Source organism: Sus scrofa, chromosome 6, assembly GCF_054392235.1.
Source record: "Sus scrofa isolate SSC_HxYL_T2T_F1_AM1 chromosome 6, Sscrofa_HxYL_maternal_Yorkshire_Landrace_v2.0, whole genome shotgun sequence".
NCBI lineage: Eukaryota > Metazoa > Chordata > Mammalia > Artiodactyla > Suidae > Sus > Sus scrofa.
In genome coordinates, this window is record NC_139388.1 from 100,832,600 (window position 1) to 100,853,478 (window position 20,879).

Consider the following 20,879-nt stretch of genomic DNA (forward strand, 5'->3'; position numbering starts at 1 on the left):
GCACGGGATCACGTGGCCCGGAAGCCCGAGTCCCGGCATGCCGCGCGCCGCGAGCTGAAGGCGCCGGCACTTGGGGGCGTGAGCGCGTGGTTGGCGGGGTCGCGTGGGGGCGGGCGGGAGGCGTGGTCGCCTGAGCCCGAGGCTTCTGGCGCGCGGACCCCACGCTCTGCTGGCGGCTCTGTGGGGCGACACGGCGGGAACTCGGAGTGGTTCGCCTGGACTCTGCTGCGGGGAGCGGCGGCGGTCTCAAGTCCTGAGGTAGCCCGGGCCTCTGAGGGCGGAGTTGGGCAGTCCTCAGGGCCGCTTCAGCGTGGTGCCCAGCGGGGAGCGGCCGGGGCGGGGACCTGGGGAGGACAGAGGGCACCCCGCCCTTCGCTGTGGGCCGGTGTCCTGCAAGCCCTGTGGGACGGTTTTCCAGCCTCAGCTCTGCCACCTTCACCCTTTGCTCTGCCCTTCCTCGCTCGCCGGCTGGGAGGGGCCTGGGAGCCCGGGCGTTTGGACTTGGCTTCGGGAAAGCTTAGCGTCCTGCTGCTTCTTGGGGACCGCAGGTCACTCCCTACCGCTGCGTTCTGGAGGGCCAGATCTCTCTCGAGAGGGCGCTTCTTATCTGTCAGACTTGGGAGGAAGGAGCAGCCCATAGCTGTCTTCGAAAATCGGCTCCGTGGTGGTATCTGTGTAGGCTGGATTTGGGGACGGGATGGGTGGGGGAGTCAACACACTTTTTTGGCCCATTCGCTGTAATTTCCGCTAGACAGTTGGAGGTCCTGCGGCACTGAAGCTCCGTACTTCAGGGTTTAGCACCCCATGCTAGGTCGAAACTGTGCCTGTGGACTAAGATTGTTGATGGATTGTGCCGCAGCGCCTCCCACCTGAAGGGTGTAAAAAGTGATCAGAAATACGCTTTCAGTTCTTGTTTACCAAAATTGATCTCTTTAAAAGCAGCTTCGGAAGTGGGTTTACTAGCCTACATAGTTGTCGGTAGGCACCCTTATATTAACAAGTAGACCTCGCTTTGGGGAAAACAACGTTTGCAGTGTATACTTCGCTTCTAAATTGTGGGCAATAACCTTTTTGAGGTTGTTGATCCCTTATACACTTTGAACCAAGAATGAAGCCTATTTTTAATAAACGAGGATAAGCCATCAATTTCAGATGACTGTACTTTTTTTTAATGCAGTGATCGAAATTGAGAATTAATTTTATTATTACAGATAACTGCAAAGGTATAGATAGATCCTAGTGACTGAGCGTGCTATTTACATATACATGCGTTTAGAACTAGGTAATTACATAGCCACATTTGTTGGTTCTGATGCTAAAGTTTCTTAAGATAATTGCTGTTGTAATTTTATGGAAAATAAGTAATTTTGACCTTTTAAGAAATTTTCTCATTAGATTAAAAGCGTTTTAACTCTATGTTTATACAAGCTCTAACCATGAATTGATGTTGTGCATGATCTATATGGAGATAACATTTTGTAACTTTTATATACAAGTTAACCTAGAAGTCAAGTAAATTCAGCTGAGACTATTACCCAACTCTCAGCAAGCCAAACGCTGAGATGCCCAGGTTTGCAGCATAGAGAGGGTTTATTCACAGGGCAGCCAAATGAGATGGGAGAACTAGTCTCAGATCCCTGTACCCTAAGGCAAAGGGCTCAAGGTACTTCGGGGATAAAGAACAAAAGAAGCAGGCCTTGGGGTATTTATGGGGTAAAGAATAAAGAAGCTGGGCCTTGGGGTCAGTATGGGATAAAGAATAGAGTGTAGTCTGAGGTGGGAGGAGTGTGGTGAATAAGCATTTGGAAAAGAGTGTAAGGTAGGTTACAGATGAAATGGATTTCCATGAGGTTTCAGGAATAGGGGATGAACTCTTGAAGGCAGTAGTGAAGGAGTAAATGGGCTAGATAAAAGTTTTTAAAGGTACCTTTGATGTTATTTTTTTTCTCCCACTATTGCCTTAGTAACTGGTTTTCTGTAAATTTAATTAAAATAATAATAGTTGATATTCTAGTACCTCCGTGTACCAAATTAAGTACACATTGTAACTCCTTTAATTTACATAGTCCAGTGGGATAGTTGTTGTGATTATTTTTGTTTTATAAACGAGGGATCAGTAACTTGGCCAAGGTCATACAGCTGGGGAGTACTGGGGTAGGATTTGGACTCAAGCAGTTTGGCTCCAGACTTTATGCTTATAATGAAACAGTGCCTGCCAGAAGATGAGACTCCGAACTAGAAGTTGGCTGGCACATAGAATTTCAGAAAGTGTTTTGATACTTAACACTTGGGTTATTATGTTCAGAAAGAAAATAGCTGGATAAGGATGTTTTCTTGCTAGCATGTGAACTCTGGCAAGACAGGGATCATCATTTTGTTCAATGGTTTAATCCAAGTGCCTTGAACAGTTTAGTTTTTTGGTCGAGCCTGCAGCCTGTGGAAGTTCTTGGGCCAAGGATCAAACCCGTGCTTCAGTGGTGACCCAAGCCACTGCAGTGACAATACTGGATACTTAACTCACTACACCACAAGAAAAGTTCTAGAAAAAAGGTTTTTTTAAAATCTTATTATTTTAAAGGACATACAGATTTGTTTCAACCCATTTATAAGATTTCTTTACGTGCTGTTTTGATTATTTGGTCCATTATTCACCCAAATTGGTTTGGTTTTCTCCTGGTTTAGATTATACTTTTTGTCAGTGAGAGAAAATGAAGTAGTAACTGCTAAGTTTTCTGGTCAGAGTAAAGGCAAGCAACAGATTCAGTAGATACTATCCCTCTTTTAATTCTTTCCTTCTCAAAGTAAGAGTACTGGGAGTATGCAGTTTTAAAGTGTCATTTCTGTTGTAGAGTTGAAGGCCACATTTTTGAAACAGAAAGGTTGTTTTTAAAATGTAGATACAATGTTATAGCTTCCTAGGAATTAGTGTTCTCCCTGGTAGGAAAGAGATTGTGGAAGGTTGGTTTGTTTTCTTACCAGTTTTTGAAAGAACTATTCATTCCTCCAGTCCACTCAACCACAGTGTTCTTACTGAAATTTATTGCCTTTTTTTTTTTTGAGCACATAATATATTCTTGTTTGAAAGGTTTTTTCTGTAGAAGCAAGGGCCAAGTAGTTATGTTGTGAAGTCTTCAGGTTTTTCCTATAGTTAAAAGTAAAGATTGGTTGAGAAATCTCTTAAGTTTAGTGTGTGTTGATTAGTTTTACATGTCAGCTGGCCCTAGGTATTTAATCAAACCACAAATCCAGGTGTTTCTGTGATGGTATTGTGAGGATATGTTAACTGTCTACAAATCAATTGACTAATCAGATAAAGAAGATTATTCTCCTAATGTGGGCGGGCCTCATCCAATCAATTAAAGGGCTAAGTTTCAAACTGAGGCTCTCAGGGATGAATTTTCTCAATTGGTTATGGCATTCCTGGAATTGGTTCTCTAATCTGATTAAATTTCAAGGCACTTTAACTATTTCCAAAATAAAAAGGGCACTCTAGCCCCTTGATGCATGTGACAATAGAGATATGCAAAATAAAACCACGGGATACCATCACTCAGATACTTAATGAAAGACAAGGTTCTAGATGATCATGTATTTGAAGATTTAAAACACTTTTGCCAAATTGAAAAGTATAATGAGACTGACTAGTTGTTTTGCTTCTGGGGAAAGTGAGTGGGGGGATGAGCTGGGTCTTCAAATTCCCAGTTCAAGATCTGTATAAATAACTTGACATTTTCTGTGTAGACAGAGCTGAGATTGATGGAAACCACACCCGTAGTCTCATCCTTGAAGTGGCTGGATTAGAATGCAAATTGTGTTCCCATTCTGTTGTCTGTATGAAAATGAGAGCATTGACTGGGAAGGAATGAGATCCTCAAATTTGAAGGGGTACTAAACCCCTAAATTTCAATTAGCCGCCTTTGCCAGTAGAAGTGGTCCTTCCACTCCTGTTAAGGAATTTAACCCTTCTTCACCTGAAGAACCTGTAATGGACTTCCCAAGTGTGACCTGAGGAGGTGTGCCATACTCTTAAAAAAAAAAAGGGCATGAATGTTTGTTTATACATGTAGAAATCTGGGGAATATGTTTGGGAATGGATATTAAGGGTATGGAATAATAGTGGAAAGAATGTAAAGTTGGGTAAGGCTAAATTAATTGATAAAGGACCTCTAAGCAGAGGTTTAAGCTTGAGGGGTTAGAGCGTTTAACATATCCATTGCTTGGCTGAAGCCTGGACCAAAAGGTGATCTATGCTCAAAGAAGTTGCAATGTCAGACCTTCGTTGATACACTATTGAGGAAGGGATCCAAAGGCTTAGGGAGATTGGAAGGCTAGAATGGACTCATCAAGTAATACCAGCACACCCACTCTGAGAGCGGCCAGGAAAGAGGCCTTTCACCATGAGTGTGAGAATTAAATCTGTGAGGGGAGCCCCAGCATCCATGAAGAGTTCTATGATTGGTCTTTTCTGTGGGTCAGAAATTAGAGTGACACTCCTGCCTCTGAATGGGGGATCCTTAAATGCAGTGAAGATTGGAAGTTGGGCAGACACTATAGACAGACTTAAAACATTTTATTGAAGTATAGTTGGTTTACAGTGTTGTGTTGATTTCTACTATACAGTACAGTGATTCAGTTACACATTTATACATTCTTTTTCTTGTTCTTATCCAGTATGGTTTATTACAGGATATTGAGTATAGTCCCCTGTGCATTATGGTGGGACCTTGTTGTTCCTCCATTCTATGTATAATAACTTGTATCTGTTAATCCTACACTCCAGTCCATCCCTCCTCCACCTCTCTTCCCCCTTGTCAACCACAAGTCTGTTCTTAATGTCTGTGAGTCAGTTTCTGTTTCCTAGATACATTTATTTGTATCATATTTTAGATTTCACACGTAAGTTGGATATGGTATTTGTCTTACCATGTTGTCTTACCCTGTAATATTCATACGGTATTTCTCTTTTTTTTATTTACTTCACTTAGTATGATAACGTCCATCAGTGTTGCTACAAATGGTGTTATTTCATTCTTTTTTTTTTTTTTTTTTTTTTGGTCTTTTTTGTTCTTTTTAGGGTCATACCCAGGGCATATGGCAGTTACCAGGCTGGGGGTCCAAATCGGAGCTCTAGCCACCGGCCTACGCCACAGCCACACCAGATCTGAGCCACAATTGTGCCCTACACCCCAGCTCATGGCAACGCCAGAACCTTTAACTCACTGAGCAAGGCCAGGGATTGAACCTGCAACCTCATCGTTCTTAGTCAGATTCATTTCCTCTGTGCCATGACCAGAACTCCCCTTCTAGTGTGTTTTCCTGTTTTTCATTTCAGTTATTCATTTTTTGTTCATTTTTTGTTGTTTTATCTTTTTTAACTCTTTTTAAAAAAACTTCTACCTTCTCTCTTTTTGCATCCATTCTTCTTGAGTTATTTGATCATCTTTATGATGCCCTGGACTCTTTATCAGATAGATTTACTTATATCCACTTCACTGAGGTTCTTTTTCCCGGATGGTATCTTGTTCTTCGTTTAGAATGTGTTCTTCTGACACTTCATTTTGCCTAAGCTGCTGTTTTTATTTCTATTTAACTGTAAGTTTCTTGATCTTGGAGAAGTGACCTTTTGTAGGAGACATCCTGTGCACCACAGCAGTATACTCCCCTCTCATCACCCAAGCCTTCTATGGTTTCCCCTCTGAGGGCTCTGTAGAGCCTTTGGTTGTGGTGGACTGACTGTGAGCAGTGTGGTTGGTTTAATTGGCCCTGGTCTGCTTGGTTGCTAGGCTCTGCCTTGCTGGCCACTGGTGAGTGGGACAAGGCCACTGCCTGTAGAAGCCAGGGGTCCCTGGGGCTAGTGTTGGCTCATTGGTGGGCAGAGTCAGGGTACAAGAGTCTCCAGAGCTGTTGCTTACCCATTTGTGGGTTAAGGTAGGTCCTGGGGTTAGTGCCAGCCTGTTAGCAGACAGAACCAGGTCCTGGAGTTTGATTGCAGGGCCTAGGGTTCCAGAACTGGTGTCAGATGGCTGGTGGTTGGGGCAGGATTCCTGACACAGTTGAATATGGGGTCCAGAGTGTCCTGCTAGTGAGCATGGCTGGGCCCAGCCAGTGCCAGGGCAGGGTCTAGCCTGTTGTGAGCAGGCTGGATTTGTAGGCCACAGGGCACGGTTTTCTTGTGCTGGTGTCTACTCTCTGGTGGGTGAGTCTAGAGCTGCTTCCTTTGGGGGGCAGGGCTGGGGCTCAGGGGATTCTGGGGCTGATGCTGCCCTCTGGTGGGTGAAGTTGGGTCCTGGGCCCTCTGGTGGGTAGGGCAGTGTCCAGGATCTTAAGGCAGCCGGTCTGCTGGTGGGTGGAGTATCCCTGCCCAGTTAGTTGCTGAGCCTGAGGTGTCCCAGCACTGGTGCCTACAGGCTGTTGGACTAGGGTAGGGCTGGGCCCTGGGGCTAGTAAGCTAGAGGGAGGATTGCACAATGGCGCTGGAATCAGTGAGAAATTTTGTGTGCCCGTTAAGAGTGAAGTCTTCACCTCCCCCAGCCCTCTGGCACTCCTGAAAGGAAGCCCCACTGGCCTTCAAACCTGAATGCTCTGGGGGCTCATCTTCCCAGTGCAGAACCCCCAGGCCAAGGAGCCCAACATGAGGCTCCGACCTCTCACTCCTTTGGTAGAACCTTTGCAATTGCAGTTATTCTCCCACTAAACATCTTATTGTGGTGTGTGTGTGTGTGTGTGTGTGTGTGTGTGTGTGTGTGTGTGTGTGTGTGTGTGTGTGTGTGTGTATATATATGGTGGATTTCGATCGTTTTCATCCGTGGTGGTTCTGTGGGTAGTTATGATTTTGGTGTGCCCATGAGAGGTGAGCTCAGGATCTTAGCTGGTCCTTTCCTTTTTTTGTGACTGAATAATATTCCATGGTATATATTTATTCTAGCATTCCTATTATGTGCTTGTTACACCTTTGGAATTGTTCTGTAATGCTTGAATGCTTTGTTCAGGTTTTTTGGTTCTGTGGGTTTTAAAATTTTTTATTTTCTCTTTGCATTTTAGTTTGGAAACTTTGTTGACCTCCCTTCAGGCTCAGTAATTCTTTCCTTGGCTGTGTTGAGTTTAAGTCCACCATGAGCCTGTTGAAGGCATTGTTCATTTCTGTTACAGTATTTTTGCTTTTAGCATTTCCAGGTTCCAAAAACTTCCTGTTGATTTCAGAAGTCCTTTATAAGAGTTAAATTGCATCTTTTAAAAACCTACAAGTTGTTGACTTTCACTAAACTGAATTTTACTAGGTGGATAGCAGGTTTTGCCTTTGTCCCTGCATTTGCCAGGAATTAAGACAATTTCTTTGATCTCCAAGAATATAGATCCCCACAGGGGAAAAGAAAGGGAAAAAGAAAAGTCCAGTATCTGGTCAATTTTCAGTGGAGTTTCTTATCTGGCCTGTGGAGCTCAGGGCTTCAGAAGGCATTCGTTCCTGTGCTGTGACTTGTGGGGAAACAGCACTTAGGTGAAGTAGGACCTAAGGGTTGGGTGTTCTCGAGGCCAGGGCTTCTGAGGGCTGCCCTGTGGGCTGGGGGAGGGGCAGTCTTGGGCTCCACTCTTCTCACTCCTGCTTTAACCTCAGCAGCTGTACTTCTGTTTATTTCCTTTGTTGGGCTTCCAAATAAGATTTTGTTTGATGAAAAGAGTATTCTGAGTTCACACAATAGAGACCCAAGTCTTGCTATTGAAATTTGTTTCAACTCCTTAACTTTTTAGTCAGTGTGTTTTTTATATAAGAACCGAGTAAAAATTAGTTAATTCTTTGCACACTCAGTTGTATTTCTAGTGCTGCTTGAATGTCTTAGGCTTCTAGGTGTGAGGAACCGAAACATTCTCTTATAGGGAGTCCCCTGGTGGCCTAACAGTCAAGGACTTGTTATTGTCACCGCTGTGGCTTAGGTTTGATCCCTGGCCCAAGAACTTCTATATGCCTTGGGTGCTGCGCACCACCCCCCAAAAAAGATTGCTCATGTAATTTTGATCAACACGGGTTTAGCGAGGATGAAGAGGGGGAAAGGGGATCTCATAAACTAACTCATTGGGCTTCATGAAACTGGAATTTTAGGATGTAGTTGCTCTTGAATCCCAACAGCACTCTAATATTTGTGCTTTCTCAGTGGGATTTGTTCCAGTCCTGTCTACCCTCTCCTCCATTCCTTTAACTCAGTTTCTCTCTCTTTTTCAATTGTGGTTCCCACTGCTTCCGTGTGCTCTTACTCTTGATCACTGTCTTCACCTTTGCTCTGCCTTAGGACTGCTGCATGAGAGGCTCTTGACATACTTTCACACATGTGTCTTACTGCTTCCTCATGCCTGGTCTTGGGTCCCATATCTAAGAGACTTGGTATTGTTGGATTGACTCGTTAAAATTTCATGGTGATTTTAGGAGTTCCTGCTGTGGCGCAGCAGGTTAAGGATCTGGCATTGTATCTGTGGTGGCTTGGGTTGCTGCTGAGGCATGGGTTCGGTCCCTGGCCAGATGCAGGTGGGTTAAGGATCCAGCATTGCTGCAGCATAGGTTGCAGCTGCTGCTTAGATTCAGTCCCAGGCCAGAGGACTTCCATTTGCTGTGGGTGCAGCCAAAACAATTTAAAATAAAATAAAATTTCACTTGGATTTTAAATTTTGTGCCAGACCCATCCTAGGCAACTGTAGGTAGGTGCTGTTATTAACCTGATTTTACAGATTGGGAACCAAGACACAGGGAGGCTAATAAACTTGTCCAAAGGTTGTATGGTTTATAAATAAGGTTCAGGATTTAAACCCAGGTAGTCTGACCTCTCAGATTGCAAGCTTTCATTTTAAGTTAAACTCTATTGCCTGCTCACTAAAATTAAGTCATGACAGAATCAGGCTTGGAAATTATTTTAAGTGATTTAGAACAGTGCCCTCATCTACAGATTTTCATGCTGCTAGAGAAGGAAAATAACAGGATAACAGGTCACTTTAGTGTGGAAAATTAGCCAAGTCTCATCTCATGCTTTCCTTTTTTCCCCTGCACCTGTGGCATGTGAAAGTTTGCTAGGGATTGAACCTATACCACAGCAGCAACCCAAGCCACAGCAGTGACAAAACCAGGTCCTTAATCCACTGAGCCATCAGGGAGCTCCTCTAAGTCTCATGATTTTAAAGTTTATTACTACAATTTGGAATTCCCATTGTGGCTCAGTGGTTAACGAACCTGATTAGTATCCATGAGGACACAGGTTTGATCCCTGGCCCCACTCAGTGGGTTAATGATCCAGCATTGCCATGAGCTATGGTGTAGGTCGCAGTGCGGCTCGGATCCCACATTGCTGTGGCTGTGGTGTAAGCCGGCAGCTACAACTCAGCTCTGATTCAACCCCTAGCCTGGAAACCTCCATATGCTGTGGGTGTGGCCCTAAAAAGACAAAAGACAAAAAATAAATAAAATTTACTACTGAAATTAATGTATCCTGCTGAAAGAAATTCAGGATTAAGTTCTCCAGATTCTCCATTTGTGTCAGAAATATTTTAGGGACCTGTCAGTTCATAACTTCTTCAGGCCCATTCATCTACCTGACCATTTATAGCTGATTTGATCTGGGTAGGGCTTATGAGGAATGGCACCTCCATCATAGCCAATAACCAGAAACTTTTATCTTCAACTGAAAATATGAACAGACCGGAAATGGAAGTTGCCAGTGAGTAGAGGCCATAACACACAGGTGCTAGCTGTGAGAGAATTTCTGCCTTGCCTTGCCTTGTTATTGTTCCTTTTTTTTTTTTTTGTCTTTTTGCTATTTCTTTGGGCCGCTCCCGCGGCATATGGAGGTTCCCAGGCTAGGGGTCCAATCTCGAGCTGTAGCTGCCAGCTTACGCCAGAGCCACAGCAGTGCGGAATCCGAGCCGCGTCTGCAACCTACACCACAGCTCACGGCAACCCCGCAACCCCGGATGGTTAACCCACTGAGCAAGGGCAGGGACCGAACCCTCAACCTCATGGTTCCTAGTCGGATTCGTTAACCACTGCGCCACGACAGGAACTCCTGTTACTGTTCCTAAAGCCTGTTTCTCCTTCCAGAAAATTTAATATACTACTCAATCTGCCTGCCCTCTACTTTTATTTGCACTCAATCTGAAATCGGTTTGTTCCTTGAAACTGAGCAAGTCTTAATGTGTATGCACCAATATTGTGATTGGATACCTTTGGGAGTTGCACTGTCAAGCATGGTAGTCATTACCCATACATCGCCAGTTACATTTAAATGGATTTAGTTTTAGTTTGTAATTTAAAACAACTCATTGTGGGGGCCCTGTGTTTCCTTAGAGAGCTTTGACTATATGTCTTTTATGCCTTGGTCTACTGAAAATTGGCAGTATCTCTTCCTTCTAGAAGTGGTCATATTAGCTTAGTGACCATAAATGGGCCTGGGATCAAACTAGGTTTAAATCCCAGCTCCTCCATTCAGCAGCTGAATGACACTGGGCAAGTTATTTCTGCTCTCTGGTTCATTGCCCTCAAATGTGAAGTGGTGATGATTGCACAACTGAATTATACTAAAAATCATTGAATTTTTACACCTTAAGTGAATTGTATAGTAAGTGAATTATATCAATAAATATTTTCTGGGGGGGTCTTTTTAGGGCCTCACCCTCAGCATATGGAGGTTCCCAGGCTAGGGCTCAAATTGGAGCTAGAGCTGCCGGTCTACGCCACAGCCACGCCAGATCTGAGCCATGTCTGCACCTACACCACAGCTTACAGCAATGCTGTATCCTTAACCCACTGAGGCCAGGGATTGAACCTGCGTCCTCATGGGTACTAGTCAGATTTGTTTCTTCAGAGCCACGACGGGAACTCCAAGATGTTTTTTTTAAATGGGAAGAAGTGGTTGGGAACCACAGGAAAGGATGCAAACTGGAAGCTTGGAAAGAGGCTTTTAAATAATGCTTTCACTTTTTTTTTTAACTTTTTTCGGGGAGAGGGCCCACAGTATGTGGAAGTTCCAGGCCAGGGATTGAACCCACACCACAGCAGCGACCAGAGCTGCTACAGTGACAGCAGTGGATCCTTAACCCACTGCACCTCCTTTTTCTTTTCTTTTATTCACTAACACAAACACATATAATAATCCAGTTATCTGAAAGTTAGCTTCTGGGAATTTCAACTCCTGGAAACTGCCCTGTAAAGGAAATCAGTTTAAAAGGAAAGGAGAAAGCCTACATTAAAGCCATTGACAGGACTCACTCAAAAGTAACGAATGGTGCTAGAGAAAAGCCTCAAAATAAATTCAACTAAAATAGAGACCAAAAAGTTCATAGTAAAAGTTTCTAAAGAAATTAAAAATGTTTTCTTAAAGTATATTGGTTTATATTGTTGTGACAATTTCTACTTTACAGCAGAGTGACTTAGATATATATATATATATATACACATTCTTGCTGTATTCTTTTATGTTATGGTCTATCTTAGGGGATTGGCTATAGTTCCCTGTGCTATACAGTAGGACCTCATTGCTTATCCATTCTAAATGTAATAGTTTGCATCTACTAAACCCAAACACCCCGTCCATCGCCTCTCCCACCCCCACCCCTGACAACGACAGATCCATTTTCTATGTCTGTGAGTCTGTTTCTGTTACCTAGTTTCATTTGTGCCATATTTTTAAATGTTTTTATTATAGTTGATTTGCAGTATTTTGTCTGTTTCTGCTGTACAGCAGATGACCCAGTCATACATATATATATACACTCTTTGTCATATTCTATCATGTTCTGTCACAAGTGATTGGATGTATTTCCCTGTGCTATACAGCAGGGCCTCATTGCTTATCCATTCTAAATGTAATAGTTTGCATCTGCTAACCCCAAACTCCCAGTCCATCACACTCCCTCCACCTTGGCAACCACAAGTTTGCTCTCCATGTCTGTGAGTCTCTTCCTGTTCTGTAGATAGGTTTATCTGTGCCATATTTTAGTTTTCACATATAAGTGATATCATATGATTTCTTGTTTTTCTCTTTCTGACTTCACTTAGTATGATAATTTCTAGTTGCATCCATGTTGCTGTGAATAGCATTATTTCATTTTTTATGGCTGAGTAGTATTCCATTGTGTACATGTACCACATCTTAATCCATTCATCTGTCGGTGGACATATGGTTGTTTCCATACTTTGGCTATTGTGAATAGTACTGCTATGAACATAAGGGTGCATGTATCTTTTTAAATTATAGTTTTGTCTGAATATATGCCCAGGAGTGGGGTCGCTGGATCATATGGTGTTTCTACTTTTAATTTTCTGAGGAATGTCATACTATTTTCCATAGTGGTTGCATCAGTTTACATTCCCATCAAAAGTGTAAGAGGGCTGGCTCCCTTTTCTCCACACCCTCTCCAGCATATACTGTTTGTAGACTTTTAGATGATGCCATTCTGATTGGTGTGAAGTGGTACCTCATTGTAGTTTTGATTTGCATTTCTCTAGTAGTTAGCAGTACTGAACATCTATTTTTTTTATGGTTTCCTTTGCTGTGCAAAAGCCTGTAAGTTTGATTAGGTCCCACTTGTTTATTTGTTTTTATCTGTATTCCTTTGGGAGACCTAATAAAACATTTGTATGACTTATATCAGATAATATTTTGCCTATGTTCTCTTCTAAGAGTTTTATAGTGTCATGCCTTATGTTTTATAGACCATTTTAAGTTTTATGTTTGTGCATGGTGTGAGGGATGTTCTGATTTCAATGATTTACATGCAGCATCCTTGTTGAAGGTTAATTGACCATAGATGTTTATTTCTGAGCTCTCTGTTTTGTTCTATTGATCATATGTCTTTTTTTATACCATTACCACACTGGTGGGTTTGTTTTTGTTTTAGGGCTGCACCTGCAGCGTATGGAAGTACCCAGGCTAGGGGTCAAATAAGAGCTTCAGGTGCCTACAGCCACAGCAATGCCAGATCCAAGCCACATCTGTGGCCTACACCACAGATTGCGGTCACTCCAGATTGTTAACCCACTGAGCAAAGCCAGGGATCTAACCTGCATCCTCATGGATACCAGTCAGGTTCTTAACATGCTGAGCAACAACAGGAACTCCGCACTGTTTTAGTTACTGTAGCTTTGTAGTATTGTGTGAAGTCTGGGAGAGTTATGCCTCCTGATCCCCACCCCCCAGGATTGCTTTGGCAATTCCGGGTCTTTTATGATTCTGTATAAATTTTTGGATTATTCTAGGTCTGTGAAGAATGTCATGGGTGATTCGATAGGGATAGCATTGAATCTGTAGATTGCTTTGGGTAGTATGGCCACTTAACCATATTAACTCTTCTGATTCAGGAGCATGGGATATCGTTCCATTTCTTTGAATCCTCTTTATTTTCTTTGATTAATGTTTCAGGAGTTCCCGTCGTGGCTCTGTGGTTAACGAATCCAACTAGGAACCATGAGGTCGCGGGTTCGATCTCTGGCCTTGCTCAGTGGGTTAAGGATCCGGCATTACCATGAGCTGTGGTATAGGTCTCAGACGCAGCTCAGATCCCGCGTTGCTGTGGCTGTGGCGTAGGCCGGCGGCTACAGCTCCGATTCGACCCCTAGCCTGGGAACCTCTATATGCCACAGGAGCGGCCCTAGAAAAAGGCAAAAAGACAAAAAAAAAAAAATGTTTTATAATTCTTGGCATTAAGTTTTTCACTTCTTGGGCAGGTTCATTCCTAGGTATTTGAGGAGTAAAACACCTGTGGGGGCAGTTTTAAAAGGCATTTTTTTTTTTATTATTCCCTTTGTTGTCTTTCATTGTCAGTATAAAGAAATGCAACTACTTTTTTTTTTTTTTTTTTTTTTTTGCTTTTTAGGGCTGCGCCCATGACATATGGAGGTTCCCAGGCTAGGGGTCCAGTCAGAGCTATAGTTCCCGGCCTATGCCACAGCCACAGCAATATCAGATCAAGCCGAGTCTGTGACCTATACCACAACTCATGCAATGCCAGATCTTTAACCCACTGAGCGAGGCCAGGGATTGAACTTGCAACCTCATGGTTCCTAGTCAGATTCATTTCCACTGTACCATGATGGGACCTCCTGCAACTAATTTCTGAATGTTTATCTTGTATTCTGCTACTTTGCTGAATTCGTTGATCAGTTCAAGTAGTTTTTGTGTGGTATCCTTAGGGCTTCCTATATATATATAGTATTATGTCATGTGCATATAGTCACAGTTTTTTTTTTACCCCCTTCCAATTTAGATTCCTTTTCTGTCTGTCTGTCTTTCTTTTTTTTGGTCAGCTTGTTGTTGCTGGGACTTCCAATACTACATGTAATATAAATGGTGAGAGTGGCCATCCTTATTGCAGATTTTAGCAGAAAGGCTGTCAGCTTTTCTCTGTTGAGTATTTATTGGCTGTGGGTTTGTCATAAATCACTTCTGTTATGTTGAAATATGTTCCTTCTATTCCCACTTTGGTAAGGGTTTTTGTCATGAAGGGATCTTGAATTTTGGCAAAGTTTTTTCCTACATCTTTTGAGGTGATCATGTGGTTTTTGACTATTCTTTTAATGTGATGTATTACATTGATAGATTTGCGTATGTTGAGCCATCCTTGTGAACTTGGGATGAATCCCACTTGGTCATGGTGTGTGATCTTTTTTTAATGTGTTGTTAGATTTAGTTTGCTAAAATTTTGTTGAGAATTTTGCATTTATGTTTATCAAAGATGTTGGCCTATAATTTTCGTATATTATGGTGGTATCTTTGTCTGGTTTTGGTATTAAGGTGACATCATAGAATGTCTTTGGTAGTATTCCTCTTCAATATTTTGGAAGAGTTTGAAGGATTGGCACAAGTTCATCTTTGTATGTTTGGTAGAATTGGCCTGTGAAGCCATCTGGTCCTGGATTTTGTTTGTAGGAAGGTTTTTTGTTTGTTTGTTTTCTTTTTATATCCACTCCTGCAGCAAATGGAAGTTCCCAGGCTAGGGGTCAAATCAGAGCTTTAGCTACAGCCTGCACCACAGCCACGGCAATACTAGACCTGAGCCACATCTGTGACCTATGCCAAAGCTTGTAGCAATACCAGATCCTTAACCCACTGGGCGAGACCAGGGGTCGAACCTGCATCCTCATGGACACTATGTCAGGTTCTTAACCCACTGAGCCATGACAGGACCTCCTGTGGGGAGTTTTTAAAGTCACATATTGTATTTGATTTTTAATGATTGGTCTGTTCAAATTTAGTATATCTTCATGATTCAATTTGTTGGGCTGTATGTTTATAGAAAGTTGTCCATTTTTTCTAGGTTGTCAAATTTGTTGACATGTAATTATATTTTAGTATTCTCTTCTAGTATTTTGGATTTCTGCAGTATGCGTTGAGATTTCTCCATTTTCCGTTTATTTGGGTTCTCTCTCTTCTGCTGGGTGAGCCCAGCCAGATGTTTGTCAATTTTGTTTACTCTTTTAAAGAACCAGCTCTTGGTTTTATTGATTTTTTTCTCTTGAATTTTTTTAATGTTTTATTTCCTCTCATCTTTATTATTTCCTTACTTCTTCTGACTTTAGGTTTTGTTTGCACTTCTTTTCTTTTTTTTTTTTTTTTTTTTTTTTTTTTTTTTGTCTTTTGGCCATTTCTTGGGCCGCTCCCAAGGCATATGGAGGTTCTCAGGCTAGGGGTTGAATCGGAGCTGTAGCCACCGGCCTACGCCACAGCCACAGCAACGCAGGATCCAAGCCGCGTCTGCAACCTACACCGCAGCTCACGGCAACGCCGGATCGTTAACCCACACTGAGCAAGGGCAGGGACCGAACCCGCAACCTCATGGTTCCTAGTTGGATTCGTTAACCACTGCACCACGACGGGAACTCCTGCACTTCTTTTTCTAATTGTATGTATGTATGTATGTATTTTGCTGAGCCCACAGCATGTGGAAGGTCCTGGACCAGGGATCAGAATCCACACCACAGCAGCAAGCCAAGTTACTGCAGTGACATTGCCAGATCCTTAAAACTGTGCCATAAAGGAGCTTTCTTTTTTAATTCTTTTAGGTGGTAGGTTGGGTTGTTGGAGATTTTTCTTGTTTTTTGAGGAAAGCCTGTATCGCTATGTACTTCTAAGAACTGCTTTTGCTGTGTCCCATAGATTTTGTATGGTTGTGTTTTCCTTGTCATTGTGTCAAAGTATTTTTTCATTCCTTTTTTGATTTCTTCATTGACCCATTGGTTTTTTAGTAGCATGTTGTTTAGTCTCCATGTAGTCTAGTTTTTTCATATTTTTCCTCTATGGTTGATTTCTAGTTTTATGCCATTGCGATCAGAGAAGCTTGAAATCATTTCTATACTCTTAAATTGGTTGAGGTTAGTTTTGTGTCCCAGGATGTGGTCAGTCCTAGAGAATGTTCCATTTGTACTTGAAAAGAATGTGTGTTCTGGGCTTTTTTTAATGTAATGTCCTGAAAATATAAATTAAGTCTAACTCTTCTAGGAGTTCCCATTGTGGCTCAGTGGAAACGAATCTGACTAGTATCCATGAGGAGGCAGGTTCGGTCCCTGGCCTCACTTAGTGGGTTAAGGATCTGGTGTTGCCATGAGCTGTGGCGTAAGTTGCAGACACAGCTCGGATCTGGTGGCATTGCTGTGGCTGTGGTGTAGGCCTGCAACTACAGCTCAGATTCTGCCCCTAGCCTGGGAACCTCCATATGTCATGGGTACAGCCCTAAAAAGACCAAAAAAAAGTCTTAACTCTTTCTATTGTGTCATTTAGGATTTCTGTTGCTTTGTTGATTTTCTGTCTGGTGGATTTATCCACTGATGTGAGTAGGGTGTTAGAGCTACTATTATTTCATTCCTGTCAATTTCTCCTTTTATGTCTGTTAGTATTTGTTGTATGTATTTGGGTGCTTCTGTATTAGGGGCATATATTTTGACAAGTGTAATATTCTCTTCTTGAATTGATCATTTTATAGTGTCTTTATCTTTCTTTATGGCCTTTGTTTTCAAGTCTCTTTTGCCTGATAAGAGTGTCGTGACTCCTGCTTTTCTGTCATTTCCATTTGCATGAAATATCTTTTTCCATTCCCTTTTTATTTATTTATTTGGGGAGCGGGCAGCTTTTTAGGGCCACACTTGCGGCATATGGAAGTTCCCAGGCTAAGGGTTGAATCAGAACTACAGCTGCTGATCTACACACCAGCCACAGCAATGCCAGATCCAAGTCACATCTGCAAACTACACCATAGCTCATGGTAACACCATGTCAAACCCACATCCTCATGGACACTAGTTGGGTTCGTTTCCACTGAACCACAATGGGAACTCCTCATTCCCTCACCTCCAATCTATGCGTGTCCCTTGCCTTAAGGTGGGTCTCTGGTAGGCAGCATGTTATAGGCTCTTGTTTTCAATTGGTCTGCCAGCCACTCTATGTCTTTTGATTGGAACATTCAGTCCATTGACATTTAAGGTAATTATTAATACATATGTATTCATTTGTTTTATTTTAGGCTTGTGTTCTCTTCTTTTGTTTTTTGTGAATCTATTTTTTGTCTTTGATTTGTGGTTGCCTTGCTTTGCAAGTATGTTAACCCCTTCCTATGTCTTCGTGCCTTAGACTGAAGTCATAATAGGCCCAAACATATTCTAAGAAAGTATACTATTCTTCCTCACATTTTATGATTTTGATGTCCTTTTTACATCTTCATGTGTATCCTTCTGCTGTTCCGTGTATTTATCATCTCTTTCACAAATAAGTTTTTTTCCCATTTTAATCTGTATACTGGCTTATTTAAGTGGTAAGTTTCCAGTTGTGATTTCCTCCTTCCTGTATCTTCTTGCTTCTTTTCTCTTCATAGGAGACCTTTGAATATTCCTTTTAGGTTAGGTTAGGTATTGTTGTATTATAGTTTTTGCTTGTCTGAGAATTTCTTCCTTTCTTCTCCTATTCTAAAGGATAATCATTCTGGGTAGAGTATTCTAGGTTACAGATTTTCCCTTTCAGAACTTTGAATATATCTTGCCACTCGCTTATGGTCTGCAGTATTTCTATAGAAAAATCAGCTGATAGCCAAGGCTTCCTTGTAATTAACTCTTTTTTTTCTTTCTGCCTTTCGAATTCTCTATCCTTAACTTTTTCCATTTTTATTGTAATATATTTTGGTGTATGTCTGTTTGGGTTCATCTTGTTTGGGACCTTCTCTGCTTCCTGTATCTGGATATCTGTTTCTTACTTTAGATTTGAGACTTTTCAGCCATAATCTCTTCAAAATTTTTTTTTGCTTTTTAGGGCTGCACCCACGGCATATGGAGGTTCCCAGGCTAGGAGGTGAATCAGAGCTACAGCTGCCAGCCTATGCCACAGCTCATAGCAGTGCTGGTCCTTAACCCCCTGAGTGAGGCCGTGGATTGAACCTGCATCCTCGTGGTTACTAGTTGGATTCTTTTCTGCTGCACCACAACGGGAACTCTTTCAATCTGCTTTTCTTTTCCTGGAATCCCTATTATACATAGATTGGCATGCTTTATATTATCCCATAGAGCTCTTATATTTCTTTCATTTTTTTTCCTGTCTGCTGTCCTGATTGATTTCCATTATTCTGTCTTCCAGGTCATTTACTCATTCCTCTGCATTATTCTGCTATTCATCGCTTTTAGCTCAGCTTTTGTTTTGGCAAATGAATTTCCTAGTTGTTCTTGGCTCCTCCCTATAATTTCTAGTTCCTTTCTAAAGGAGTTCTTGTTGTGCTGCAGTGGGAACAAACCTGACTAGTATCCATGAGGTTCAATCCCTGGCCTTGTTCATTGGGTCAGAGGATCTAGTGTTGCCATGAGCTGCAGTGTAGGCCGGCAGCTACAGCTCGAATTTGACCCCTAGCCTGGGAACCTCCATTTGCCATGGGTGCAGTCCACCCCCAAAAAAATTGTAAAGTAAATAGTCTGTATTGCTGTTGACATCTGTTCTCAGTTCTTTCAGTATTTTTATTACCTCCTTTTTGAACTTGCTGTCTGTTAGACTGCAGGGGTCTGTTTCATTGTTTGCTCCTTCAAGGGAAGTCTCTTGTTCTGGAAATAGTTTCTCTGCTTCTTCATTTTGCTTATATTTTACTTTGTGAGTTCAGGGGAAACAATTATCTACTGTAGTCTTGAGGGGGGGCTATTAACATGCAGGAACATCCCTGGGTAGATTGTATGGGTTTACTATTTTTTTTTTTGGCGTGAGTGCTGCTTTTAATTTCAGTGCTTGCTGTCTCTTTCCTCAGTATGTGCAGGTTATCCCCTTGATTTGAGGGTGTGCAGGTGCACAATCTGCATGCTCCCAGGGAGGTGGGTGCAGTGGGTGGTGCCTGGTCTCACCCTTGGCAGCTCTGGTGAACCCTGGGGAGGTCTATACAGCAGGTTATACCTGGCCGAGGGGCCCTTGGCAGCAGCAGGCTGTGCCCACCTCTGGAAGCTGAGATGGCAGCAGCAGTTTGCACCTGTCCCTGAAGCCCACAAAGTGGTGCCCTGCTGCCTGAGAGCCTGTGCATGTGGGAAAAGAAGTTGCTGTGGAGGTCCTGCCCCTCTTCCTCTTGCACTCCCACCCCCACCCCCCAGCAGCGGTAGGTTGTATCTCTGATGGGCTCAGGCCTCCTCCTGCACTCCCTGGGCTGTAGTGCCCCACACCCTAGCCCCCTGGGGCTGGGCTGTGCCAGGTGATAGCACCAACGCATGTGTGGCTGTCTCTGATTTGCCCTCCTCAGACTGGCTGCTGTACTTTTCTCCCAGGCTTTGAGGCCCCCTGATTCTCTCTCTCTTTTTTTTCCCCCCTTTTGTTCTACCCAGTTATATGGAGATTTTCTTGCCCCTTTGTGGAAGTCTGAGGTCTTTTGCCAGTGTTCGGTAGATGTTCTGTGAGAATTGTACGTATAGATAAGGTTTTTGGATGTATCTGTGGGAGAAGGTGATTTCCATGTCCTACTGCTCTGCCATCTTAATCAGATCTCTCCAGGAATTTTTGTATTAGACAAACTTTAGGTTGTAAATTCTACCTAAGCTAATTCTTAGAATAAATAACCAGTTGGTTTTTTCCCCATGGTGTAGGCATGGCACAGATTTATAGACAAAAGAGATAGGGGTGGTAGGAGAAGAGAGCACAATAAGATATCCTTAATGTTTGAGTTTCACAACACAAAATAAGTCAATTTTGTAAAAATAAAGGCTTAATCATTTCTCTCTGTGGCCTTTCATAGTCATTGAATATTTAAATCATTCTTTAAAGCACATCATTATCTTTTCTTTCCTCTTTGCTTGTTATACTGGTCTGAATCCTCTGTCACTTATCATTGGCTTTACTTTTTTTTTTTCTTTAAATCTTTTTCTGTGCAAACCCTTGTATCAGGGGCTCACTCTTGATAGATGGCTGCGCGGGAGCTGCTCTGCTGCATATGAAGCCCTGATCCAGAAGCAGGTCATCCACGAAAGGTTTAGTGCCAGGTTCCCCACAAACATGTGGTGAGTGAAGCTAGGAGCGGCCGCCTTTCCAGCTGCACCCCATATCCTGGGAGGAGGGGCTCTCTGCACCAGACCTTGGTCCCCACGCATGGCTGGAGACACTGGTGGTGACCATGGGGGACCAGCTTTTCAAGACCAGCTGCGCCCCCAAGGTGCTGCCCTAGCCTTCTTCCCGGGCAGAGTTCTGACTTTGGCTTTGCTTTTGATGTAGCCATCTCCAGCATCACCTTTAAAGATTTCCTAGGAGCCCATTCTGTTTCTAGGATTTCCAGTTTTATTTCACAGCTCATTTCCCTTGTGCTGTTGGGTTATCTGTGAGCCTGATCGAAGCTGAGCACATTGATTATGGGTGGATGAGTCTGGGTCAGTGTGTTAGTAGGTGTTTTTATATGATGACAGTCCGCTTTGA

At 42.7% G+C, this 20,879-nt stretch overlaps 1 protein-coding gene and 1 long non-coding RNA gene across 10 annotated transcripts in view; one reads left to right on the plus strand and one right to left on the minus strand.

Annotated features, from left to right (window-relative positions):
* The first annotated feature begins 124 nt into the window (after positions 1-124).
* Positions 125-20,879, plus strand: part of MIMS1 (mitochondrial inner membrane scaffold 1) — a 31,091-nt gene continuing 10,336 nt past the window's right edge. Inside the window, exons 1-2 of one of the 9 annotated variants that reach the window (XM_084964142.1) lie at positions 125-258; positions 20,358-20,470. The gene's annotated coding sequence lies outside the window, so the exon portion shown is untranslated. Of the gene's footprint in view, positions 676-20,357; positions 20,471-20,879 lie in introns of all 9 variants that reach the window. The other 8 variants (XM_084964144.1, XM_084964141.1, XM_084964143.1 and 5 more) reach the window with 8 other exon arrangements.
* LOC146402699 (uncharacterized) lies at positions 2,747-9,444 on the minus strand. The gene is made up of 3 exons (XR_014807605.1): positions 9,083-9,444; positions 6,164-8,362; positions 2,747-6,120 (listed from the first exon to the last, which is right to left on the minus strand). It is a non-coding gene; the product is annotated as an uncharacterized LOC146402699 (long non-coding RNA).